We start from the raw sequence: 12,875 nt of genomic DNA, 5'->3' as shown, positions 1-12,875 counted from the left end.
TATTAAATTGACAAAATGAAACAACTAAAATATTATAGGAAAAGACCTGTAGTTGCTTGGCGGAACAAATCAAGCAACCAAAGACAAATTAGGTCTTTTTGATAAAAAGAGGAGCATACATATATATATGATGGTGGTAAAGACGGAAGTTCCACGCGATGTTAAGGAATAATTTATACTGTGAAAATCCACAAGGAGGCATTAGATTCCAATTGTTTCAAAGTCATACATGCAAACTTTGAAATTAACTGGCTTTCTGGGCTTAGAGAGCAATGAATCTGGCTCTCTGAAAAGGAACACAAAAAGCATGAGCTCATAGCACCAGATGGCATCACACAATGGGGGGAAGAAACATGCAGAGGATTGAAAAGAACAAGTTGTGGTTTATATTTAGTGATTAATTAGCTTCTTAAAGGGCCAAGTAGAGCCACTTTAATGATGATATAAACCATAGAATAAGATATATAAGTATGTGGCACGGGGGGTGAGAAATGGAGCTTTTTGCCTAGTGAATTTCTGTTATTTCCAATGCTGAGTTCCAAGCTAAGTCATAGAAACCCCTACTCAAGGTTAAATGAGGGAGAAACAGGAGAAAGATGCTATCAACAGTCATTACTATCAATAATGAGGGGGGCGGTATACATGATGGTCCAAGGCCTTGCAGTCAGACAGACTTGGGTTTGAATCCCAGCTGTGTGACTTGTGGCAAACTACTGTGGCTCTCTGAGCCTTGGTTCCCTCGTCTATAAAAGACGGGGGATAATGGCAGATACCTCAGTGAATTATGGTTAGGAATGAAAGAGGTAATTCAGGATCTTAGCATAAGATGTGTGGCCCACGATAAGCACTCCATAATGTCAGCATTGTATTATGAGTTCTCTCTTGGCACCCCTAAATTTGCCATACAGAACCACTGCAACACACCAGGAGTCTGCACCCTAAATGGTCATCACAGATTAACCCAAGTGTACAGAGAAATAAACAGACACATGACAACAGCTACCTGAGCAATGGCCCAACCAACAGCACTCATGTTTCCTCTCCATTCTCGCCACTTCAGAGCGAGACTCCCATCACCTCCCTCCTGAAGAATTTGCTAACTGATCTCCTTACTCAACTCTCAACCTGCCCTGCATGCCACTGCTAGATAAATCTGCTGTGTGAAGTTTTGGGGCCTCTGGAGGCTCAGGTGTCCATCAGTAAAATGCAAGATGAAAACCTTAAAGGTTGTTGTTATATCTACCTGCTTTTTACAGTATCATTAACTTAATATGTGGCTTTAAATTGACTATTATAAGTGAGAAGCAGTTTCACTTGCCATGATATAATTATGTATTTGTTTTAAAATTTTGTATTTATTTAAAAATAAAGTGTCTGACACATATAAATACTATATAATTATTTAAGTGTTTTAATGCTTTGCCATTGTGTGCCAACTTCCACACTGACAAACAGAAGATCAGAAAATCACATGCGGTCCCTCAGAACATGAGATTGGAGTTTTCATTGTCTGACTCTGCTTAGGAACACACAATTGGGTTCCCCCTAATCAGACTCAGACTCTAGACCCCTATCATCTATTCCCACTTACAACCTCACTTACACTTACCTGTAACTAGTTCCCAGGGGTTACTTCCCTCCCTCCCCGAGTCATCCCCTGGCAACTTCATCCCCATTTCTGTGACCATCCTAGCCTACACTGCTAACTTTGGAACAGTCCAAAAACTACTAATACCTCCAGGCTCACTGCCTTCGAAAAGCCCTCCCCAAACACTTAAGGTGCAGACCACAGAGCTCACTCTCTTTGCTGGCTCTATGTTGAAGTTAGACACTGAGCCTTACCATCTCACTCTTGATTACTCAGTCTCTGCCGCTGCCTAATAGATCAGAAAGTCTGCCTTCTCATGAATGTTCCAAGTTCCTTAAGCAGGGAGGCTGTGACTTCTTTTTTCTGGATACACAACATTTAAGAGACATGTCTGAAATTGTTGATGGCAATAGCAGTATAACTAATGCTTAAGGTTCTCTAGCAGAAAGAGATAATAATGGGCTATACCGTTTCTTAAACATTTCAAAGGTAACTTGGAATTCCTCAGCTGGCCCATGAGCAGAAAAATAAAGAATTCTTTCCCCAGCACACATCCCAGTTTGAAAAGAAAAATCAATCATGTGGTCACAGGACAGGGTAGCAGCCATGTTCTGGTCAGAGATTTGATTTCAGAGCAAAGCAGGGGCTAAGCAGACAAAAGAAAATGCTTTCCTTATCACTCCCCATATTGGGTATAAACAGTTAAACTTGTTAAAATAAATAAACTAAATACAGTAAGTTTAGGGGCTTAACACTGACTTTTGAACCTCAAATGGCTAAAACCAGTTCCAAAGGTAAAGCTCTTAAAGACAGACCTTTCATCATCTAGTCTGCAGAACTCAAAGAAGAGAGATACTAATTAGTAAATCTAAGCAGCTCTGTCCAGTAGAAATACAATGCAAGTCAAAAGAATTTTAAATATTCTGATGGTCATAAGAGAGATACTAATTAGTAAATCTAAGCAGCTCTGTCCAGTAGAAATACAATGCAAGTCAAAAGAATTTTAAATATTCTGATGGTCATACTTTTAAAAATAAGTGAGATTAATTTTAACATCTTTTAATTTGACATGCAATCAATACTTTGAAAGCTGTTAATGAGAAATTTTATATAATTGTTCATACTAAGTCTTCAAAATCTAAATCTGAGGTTTTCTACTTATAGCACATCTCTTTTCAGACAAGCATCATTTCAAACGCTCGAGTCTCATGTGGCTTCCATCCTGGAGAGGGGAGATTGCTAGATGAAAATGAGTAAGACTCCAACGAAAATAAAAGCAACTAGAGCAAGAATGTTTGATACAGAAAGGGACTGAAAGGTGTGCGGTTATTCTTTCTTTATATTCTTCATCTACCACATACTATATTTGGTTCTGCCATAGTTGTTTCTTATTATTAATGGAGACTCAACTTCCTGGTAACTAAGAAATTTTATCTGTGTTCACTCTATATTCTCTCTGGAGCAAGACAGGCTGGATTTGCATTTTGGCTTCACTATTCACTATCTGTGAGCCCTTGGAGAGTTATTTAAACCCTCTGAGCACCAGTTTCCTCAGCTGTAATACATAGACAATGACAGTTCATCTATCTCAAAGGAGGATTACATGAAATAATAATATAATATTATTAGTGTTAGCTTTAATTATTATTACTCTTACTACTGCTACTTTATTTATCTGAACAAATCCAGACAAATGGACTATTTCTTAAAGGCAAGACTCAGGTGAGTTCCTTGAACTACAAACACATGATCTCCAGAGGCCAAAGAGGGAGGGTTCAATGACAAGTCATATACATTCAACCCATTTCAGAAATAGTAAATATCATCACAGAAGCTTAAAAAAAAAGTGACTGAGAAGTGCACCAGAAAATAATAGTGTTCAAAAAGGCATGATCCTGTGCAAAAGTGGAATCTGTCATTGGGTTAGGCTGACCACTGGCTTGCTGAATTAAGTTTTAAATCTCCTTTAATGTAGTTATTATATTGTATCTATAATCAAAAGTAATCTAGGATTTTAAAATTTAAAACCAGAGATTCTCAGAACCATCTTGGCATACAGTTGGTGACCTATCTGATGTGGCAGGTACAGTATTTACCATTCAAGACCAAAGAGAAGATATAATTTTATGTGGCTTATAGAGGAATCTCCCTCCCTGCTCTCCTCTTCTCCTTTCCTTTTTCTTCCCTCTGTAGCAAGAGACAAGGGAATCACAATGTAGAGACATTATTCTTTTCTCTCCAGCTCAGGGGAAAAGGGACCTGATTATGCTGTTAGAAAAAAGGCAGACACAGGCAAGACATGACACCTGTCCTGTACCTTGTTCCCAGAGCCATTGTCTCATGTGAAACTGAACACAGCCATCAATTCAGCTGATGCTCATGTGGAACACACTGTGGACTTTCCTTTCCACAAGGGATACCATGTTACAAAAACAGGCTAACAGTCACGGTTACCCTTGCTCTGGTCACAACATACTGACCTCAGAAAGATCAATATAGTCAGAACAAAAGTTGTCTTAACAGAATGTGGGTCTAAAGCTATTGTTTTTACAAACCTGAACTTAAAATCCCTTGGATTCAGCAAAGCATCCAAATAGGATGGGAAACAAAGCTCAGCTTTCTTCACTCTCCAATATCACATTATTTTAGAGTGAACATCAGTGAACATAACTTTAAATTGTAAACTTAATTAAAACTTCATGCTCCCAAATGTTAAGAGAAATTTGGGAATGTATTTTTTCTACCTTCTGTGTGTGGGTAAGAAGTATCATGCAGAAGTATAAACTAGAATACTGGCTTTCAGGACCAGCTGTGTGACTTAGAGCAATCAGCTTGACTACTCTGAGGCTGTATTTCTTCATTTGTAAAACAGGTGGTAACACAATCTCACATTATTGTCATAAGGATCAAATGAGATAATACATATACACTGTCCTAACACAGTGCCTAGCCTATAATTGGTGCTTAATAACTGTTAATGTCACTCTGTTCCCTCTCTCCTCCCACTTTATAGGCAGGACCAATAAAGTGTGACCTAGCGACTATAGTACTTGTAATTTCATCCTCATCTCCAGCATTTAGAAGAAAAAAAGTGGCCAACTATCAATCACTGTCTTTTTTCCTCCAATTTTTCTTATTTTGGTAAAATACCCATAACACAAAATCCACCATCTTAGCCATTTTTATTGTATACATTTAAGGTACAAAACTTCATAGCTGTGTATACTGTGAAATAATCACCACAATCAGACTAATTAATATATCCATCACACCACATAGTTACCCTTTGTGGGTGTGTATAGTGAGTACACTTAAGTTGTACCCTTTTAGCAAATTTCAAGTCTGTAATACAATATTGTTATCTATCTACCATGCTGTACATAGACCTCCAGAATTTATGAATCTTGCATAGCTGAAACTTTGTACTTTTTGACCAACATCTATCTCCCCATTTTCCCTGCCCCTGGTTATCACCATTCTACTCTCCGATAACCACTATTCTATTCTCTGCTTTTATCAGTTTGAATATTTTAGATTCCACATGTAAGTGAGATCATACAGTATTTGTCTTTCCATAACTGGCTTGTTTCACTTAGCACAATGTCTTCCAGGTCCATTCATGTCACATGTGACAGCATTTCCTTCTATTTTAAGGCTGAATAATATTCCATTGTATATATATATATATATTTTTTATATATAAAGGATTTATATATATATAATATATATATTACATATATATATTATATATAAAGGATATATATATATATATTCTTTAACCAAGAAGCAACCTAAATAATATTCTGTTATACACATATATATGCATATATGCTTTAGCCAAGAAGCAACCTAAAGGTCCATCTACAGATGAATGGGTAAAGGAAATGTTTTATATATACATGTATAACACATTTATATATATATATATTACACATTATATACATATATAAAACATTTTCTTTATCTATTCATCTGTAGATAGACCTTTAGGTTGCTTCTTGGCTATTGTGAATATTTGGCTACTGTGAATAATGCTGCAAAGAACATGTGCATGTAGATATTTATTTGAGATCCTGATTTTAATTCTCTTGGATAAATATCCAGAAGCGGGATTTCCAGGTCATATGGTAGTTTTATAATTTTTTCTATAATTGCTGTACCAATTTACATTCCCACCAGCAGTGTAGCATGGCTCCTTTTCTCCATATGCTTGCCAACACTTATCTTTTGGTTTTTTTAAAAATGGGCACTCTAAAAAGTATTCTTAGTTGGCAGGTTTCTTTTTTCTTTCAGCATTTTGAATATATTGCCCCATGCTTTTCTGGCCTGCAGGGGTCTGCTGAGAAATCCACTGGCAGTCTTTTGACGATTCCCTAGTATGTAATGAGTTGATTTCCTCTTGCTGCTTTCAAAATTCTCTTTGTCTTTGAGTTTCAGCAGTTTGATTATCATGTGTCCCAGTGAAAATCTCTTAATGTTCAGCCTATTAAGGGTTCTTTGAGCATTGTGGATCTGGATGTTCACTGCCCTCCTCAGATTTGGGACGTTTTCTGTCACTATTTCTTTAAATAAGCTTTCTGTCCCTTTCTTCTTTTTTTGCTCCTTTTGGATTTTTGTCTGATACTATCCCATAAGTCACAAATACATTATTCACTTTTTCATTCTTTTGTTTGTATGTTTCTCCCTCTTACTGAATCACTTCAATTGATCTGTTTTCAAATTCACTGATTATTTCTTCTGTTTCAGTCTGCTCTTGAGGCTTTCTATCGAATTTTCAGTTTAGTCACTGTATCTTCAGCTTCAGAATTTCTGTTTGGTTCTTTTTATGATTTTTATCACTACTGAACTTATCATTTTGTTCAGTATTGTATTCCTGATTTCATTTCATTATCTCTGTTATCTTGTAGTTTACTGAGCTTCTTTAAGATAATTATTTTGAATTCTCTATCAGACAATTCATAGATATTCACCTCTTTGGGGCCAACTACTGGAACTTTGTTTTGTTCCTTTAGTAAAGTTTCCTTGATTCTTCATTTTCCTTGAAGGCTTGTTATTGTTTTCACATTTGAGGAATCAGTCTCCTCCTCCTGTCTTTGCTGACTGACACAGGGAGAGAATGACCTTCACCAGTCAGCCCAGCTAGAGATTTTAAAGGTCTCTCAGTCCTTATCTATGGACACACCTGCCCCACTTCTCTCATTCCCTCTTGCAGGCAGTGGGGGCCATCTTAGTACTGCTGATCTTCTCTCAATTCCACTTTAGGGCACTGGCCTTCACTTAATCAACACTTCAGGGCACTGCCCTTGATTTTCCCCAGGGCAGTGTCCTGAGGTGTTCAAATTTGTTCACCTTCTCTGCATCCCACAGAGTTGAGCTAGGGGCTGATATTCACATGCTGTCTGTAAGAGCATGCACACACCATCTCAGAGGCTTATATGCACCATCCTATTGATATATATACACAAATAGCTAGGAGCACATGATAGCCAGTTGCGGGAGCACATGACTTCAAGTGAGGCATCCCATGGGGTTTGTGGGTAGGCCTCTTGGTGGAGTCCACAGTCAGTTAATAGGATGAAGCCTATGCAATGGTTTTTGTGAGCTCCTGACCCTTTTCCCTGCTCCTGGCTTCCCCTGGACCATTCAAACATGTCAATCCCATTAGTGATCTAGCAGTGGGGCAAGGCAGAAGTGAGCATCTTGGACAATGTCCTGTGAGGCTGTACAAATCAGACAGCAACTACACTCTTTCTTTACCCCACTGGATAAATCACAGGCCAAAGTGGTGTTTCTTGGAATTGAGCTGTGCCACCTCGAGGGAGAAGTGACACAGGTAAAGTAAAACTGTTCTTATGACTCTCTTGAAGGTATCTATTCTCAGATTTTTTTTTTCTTAAATGAGATTCTAGAATCTCTCCACTGGATTCTGGAGTTAACACAGAGGTATTCTCATCCATGGATAATTGTCAAAATCAGTGTTTTTGTGTGGCTTTGAGGGTCGGAACCTCCTATTCTTTCATCTGCTGACATCATTGTTTCTTAATCACTTTTAAGGGCACAGGACTAAATACACACACATTGTTCGCACCCATCACCACCATCCAGTTCCAGAGCTCTTTTCATCTTGAAAATAAAAACTCTGTACCCATTAAACAAAAACTCCTTATTTGCTCCTCTCCAGCTCCTAGAAACCACCATTCTGTCTCCATTTCAAGCATTACCTTTTGCATTCAAATGTCAATCGTTTTATTTACTCTTTCTTTTACTCATTCATTCAATAAACACTTATTTTGCACATGCCTTTTAGACAGAAGACCTACTATCTGAGTCTAGAATATGGTGCCACAAAACCCAAAAACTAACAAAATGAAACTAAACTAGAACTCTGAAATGGGGAGGGAGAAGGGGAGGAAGAGATCTCCTACTTGCCACATGATGATTCATAAACATTGATGGCTTTAGCAAATTCCCAAATACTCAGAAAAGAGCAATTTACTGGGGAAAGGCTGCACATTTTAGTGTGGGTTGGCAGTGTTCCAGGGCAAATTATCCTTAAAAACGCACTGTTGGTCCCTTCCAGGTGTCTTGATAGAATCCTTCATATTTAGCTACACTTTCAAAAGTTTGTTTCCTTTATGAAAATGAACTCTGGATCAAGCTGAATTGACTAATTACTACTGTATATGGTGATTAGGAAAGTAACATTTGGTACAGCTAATTTATGAAAATAAAGACAAGGGCAATAGCTCTGCTCGGAGTGTGAAAAAAAAAAAATTAAACATATTTGCTACCATGAACAATGTTCTCATGTCCCCTTCACCAGATGGGCTGCTGGATTTATGATGGGATATGTTATAGATACATATCAAGATAAATGGAAACTAGGCGCCCCTTTCAAGCTGGACTTCAAGATCTAAAGAGAGAATCTGTTCCATAGCCGGCTTGTTAATTGATAGCGCTGTATTCCTGAATTTTTATACATTATTGAGATCAATATCAAAAAACAATATTGAACTGATTATGAACAATATTTTCAACTTTTTCTAAGCAATAATCAAGGTTAAGCAATGATAAAGCAAAACTGAAAAGTCTGAATTGCGTTTCCTTTTACTTTTTCAGCCCATCCTCTTACAGTTAGACAGCCTGGCAAGTGCCAGAGTCAAAGAAGGAAAGGGGCAATGAAGTCTACAAATTCAATGCTTTATCAGTTAGATGCTCCAACAAGAGCTGAGGGTGGCACTCACCACCTTCCAGCAGCAAGAGCCTCATGGTAGGAAGAAGCCAAATCTCAAAGCCATTAGTGGCAGCAGCAGGAAGTGACAGTCAGGGCAGGACCCTCTGTCTTTAGCAGCTTTTATCACTATTTCCCATGTGTCTGGTTCCCAACAGCTCCACAGGCATCTCTAAATCAGGACCTAAGTCTGCAGCCAGATAAGCACACTTTTGAGACCACCAGAAGTGCTTTAGTGTAGTTCTAGGAAAATGATAATCCTGCTTTTATTGATTTCATAGCATGTTATGTTTTGTTCAAGGTGTCTACTGACACATCCTGGTTAGTTACCTATGGCAGACATTCTTCCCCTTTTACAAATAAGGAAAACAAAGCATAGAGCACTTAAATGGCCTGCCAAAGGCCACATAATTAAGCAGGACTGATAATAAATTTCTAAAAGTGTACTATATGCCAGGCTCTGTGCTGTGAGTTTACTCACATTTCCCTCATCTGATAGGCTCTATTGTTACCTCTGTTTTACAGAGGAGGAAACTGAGGCTGAGAGAAGTTAAATAATCTGCCTATAGTCCCACAGCTAACAAGTGACATAGATAGGATTGAATTTGCATCTGACCTCAAAACCAGTTCTTAGATGTCTAAACAGACTTTGTCAGATAAAGAGTCACTGTGACTACATCTGATCATGCCCAGTTAATTCTTTCAAGTGAACAAGGACAGAGCAGGCAGACCTGTGTTGACACATGGCATTGCTTTCATCATATCAATCTGCACATTTCCATCCCCTTTGCTTTCACACTGATACCTTGAGGCTGCCTTCTACCCACCCTGAAGCGGAAACAGACTCAAGGAAACCCCTGTATCAAACTCTGCACAGAAAAGCTCCTTTCCCTGCTTGGTTTTCAGGTGCCTGAACATTTGACTGGGGCTGAGAAAAAAAACAAGAAAAGGGGCACAGAAGTTACTAGGATTTGAAAAAAAGCTCCAGGAAAGAGGGGACATGAGGGGAAGGGACTCCACCTCTCTGTAACCTCAGAGCCCTAGACATGCATGAGCCCCAGATCAGGGGTGAGAGTTGGGGGTTCAATACCCGGTAAGAATGGGAAGGGAAAACCTCCCCTTGACCTAGTGGAATTGATGTCTCCAGATAGAAATCTCTCTCTGAGTGGAGAAAGGGGGCCCATCCCCACAGTTGCACCTTCTAAAATGAATTCCTTATACTTCCTCCTACCTGAATGTACCTACCAACCCCACATAGGTGAAACAGTCCAAATAACTATCAGGTGCTTGAGACTGAAATGTAAATGAACATCTGGTCCAGTTCCGACGACAGCATGAAGGGGAGGTATGATCCTCTTTCTGTTTACCGCCCATCCTTATCACATCCAGTCCTGACAAGGACATACAGACTGCCTGGCTGGAGGACAAGGATAGGGTGAGATAACCTGCAAACAGTGCAGACCTGTACCTTACTACCCTTCTCACTGCATCTCATAATACACACACACGCGCATGCGCGCACACACGCACGTATACTCTGCCACATTTCAGCCTACATCTCATCAGAACAGGCCCACAAAATGTTTCCAGCCCTAATTTTATGTCAAGCAGCACGAGGACACAGCCAACCAGGCTGGAAGAAAGAAAAGTGCCATTACGCAGTTTTGCTAAGCATCCCTTAAATCAGCTAGTTGGGAATTCACTGCTAAGAACAAGTGGATAGGAGGAGTTTAGAGGAGCATGAAAATCAGGTTAGCACCCAGCCCCCACTCTCTATGTCACTCACAGCTCTGCCCCCCCCATCTGCCCACCACTGTGCCCCCAGGTGCTACTGCCTAATGCGCTCAGCTAGGCTCTCCCCTCTACCACCAGCCACCATCCACAGCCCAGAGCTGTAGCACATCAGCATTCCCATCACTCCCCTCAACCCAAGGGGAAAACATTCCAGCTCCCTTGTACTTAAGCATCACCCTCGGCAGCATAAGCTGCTGCCTGTGTGCAATTGACAAGGAACATGCTGATAAGAAATGGGGCTGTTCCAAGTTTCTGAAGGATAAATAGGTAATTAAATGAAAAATCTAATTTAAGAGAATTCTGAAGACATTTTTTAAAACTCTCTGGCAACATCCATTATAGATTATTCCCTTTTACCAGAACACTTCTGTTGTGCCTTTGTTTGGAACTCCAAGCCTGGGGCTGGAGAGCCACTATTCTAGGGCATCCCACAGTCCTCGCCACTCCTGAGGGGTACCTAAAGAGCCCTGGGCTAGGAGGAGAAAGCCCACCTCTGTTTCTCTGCAGGGCTCAGAAGTACCTGAATTTTCCAAAGTCTGAGCACCTGGAGACTCAGTGGAATGCTCTCTGCGGACTGGCAACCTGGCCAGCAGCTGTCCCATGTGTGTAGGGTGATACAAAAGGTCTCAGAGAGCACCACTAATCACCAAGGCACGAGTGTGCAGGGGTGAAATCAGCTTCAGGACTCCGTGCTTCTGGATGCCCCATTTCACTGCCTGGCTGGTTTCAGACCCACAATGAGCCAAAACACTTCCTGAGGCACACAGACAAACACAAGCTCTACAAACTGCAGACCAGGAGGCTGTCACTTCCGCAGAGACAGCCCGGTGTGCCCTTCATTCTACACAGCCTCCTTATCCTGGAATTTGGCTTAATAAGCATGGTCCTACCACCCATTAGCTAGCTTTCTACCTGCAGCAAAGGAAGTCTCTGAGTCTTAGTTAATGTGTAAAATGGGATTAATATTTTTCTCATCAGAATTCCAAGTAGTACAAGAGACCAGGCACTTCTTATGACTGATCACCTTTAATCCATGCCTCCTGCCATACCCTACTCGGTCACCTCTAACTTAACTAGTCTTATCTAGCCCGATTTACTCAAGGGCCTCACCTATTAGACCCTTCAATTTTCCCCCAGTTCAATCTTACCTATAAAGTGAGTAAAAACAAATGAAAGCCTTGCCCTCGCAGCACTTAGAGTCTAGAAGAGGACCGGGGCATTATTGAAAGACTGGCACAAAGAGATGTTGAATTACAACTCTGACATAAAGGAGAAGTACAAAGTGTTCTGAAATCACAGAACAGGGTGCCTGAGCTGTAACAGGAAGAAGGCTGACAGTCCCAAGAGAAGCAAGATAATCTTTTGGGGCAGAAGGAAGAGCAGGCACAGGGCTTTGTGGGGAGAGAGCAGCTCACTCCTGAACAGGAAGACCTGCAGGCCTGCGCTGTGGAGGGTAAGGGGGCATCATGGAAGATGTTGCTAGAAAGGAAGGAGGGAGCTAGGCTGTGGAGGGAATGAAGGCCGGGCTGAGACTTCGTCTCTATTGGGAGCCCCAGTGAAAGTCACCAAAGATTATAAACTAGGAAAAGGCATGAACAGAATTGATTTTTTTAAACAAGCAAAAAATATTTAACTCTGTTCCCTGCATGAAGAACAGATTGGAGGGTCTGGCAGTGATATAAGGGATGGAAATATAAACAGGCCAATACAAAACTGCCAAGAGGAAAAGGTTCCAGTGAGAGGAGGCTGGAGAATCCTTCCTGTGTCAGAGTCAGCTGGGTCCAGGGGCACGTGCGGGTGGCACTGGGGGGAGAAAATGGCCGTTCTAGACAGAGGAACAGCAAAAGCGAAGGTGTAGGGGACAGGGGCCTTTCTAGGAACTGACAGGAGGTTCAGTATTGCTGGAGCAGAAAGCGTGAGAGGGAGAGTGATGAGAAATAAAGAGCTAAGAGGAAAGGTTGGCAGGGACCAGGCGGGAAGAGCTCCCTCCTCCACACGACAAGGCTCCATCCAGTAAGTTATCGGGAGCTGCAGAAGGACTTAAGCAGGGAGGCGATGTGATCAAGTTTATTTTAGATAGATGTTTCTGTCAGTTGGGTAAAAAAAAGGGATATGAGGAGATACGGGAATGGGTGGCTTTGCATTCACACATTAAAATACTATGCAGATATTAAAAATGATCAAAAGTGGAGAATTCTCCTGGCTTAATACTGGATAGAAAGCAGTATATTTCACAGTATCTCAAATAATAGGTTTGTGTAT

General features: G+C 40.5%; 1 protein-coding gene across 1 annotated transcript in view; it reads right to left on the bottom strand.

Annotated features, from left to right (window-relative positions):
• The window catches only part of TMEM178A (transmembrane protein 178A), a 52,226-nt gene that overhangs the window by 19,631 nt on the left and 19,720 nt on the right, over positions 1–12,875 (bottom strand). The gene's annotated exons all lie outside the window — the stretch shown is intronic.

This window comes from Cebus imitator, unplaced genomic scaffold (genome assembly GCF_001604975.1).
Source record: "Cebus imitator isolate Cc_AM_T3 unplaced genomic scaffold, Cebus_imitator-1.0 Scaffold77, whole genome shotgun sequence".
Classification (NCBI taxonomy): Eukaryota; Metazoa; Chordata; class Mammalia; order Primates; family Cebidae; genus Cebus; species Cebus imitator.
This window is presented reverse-complemented; position numbering and strand designations above follow the sequence as displayed.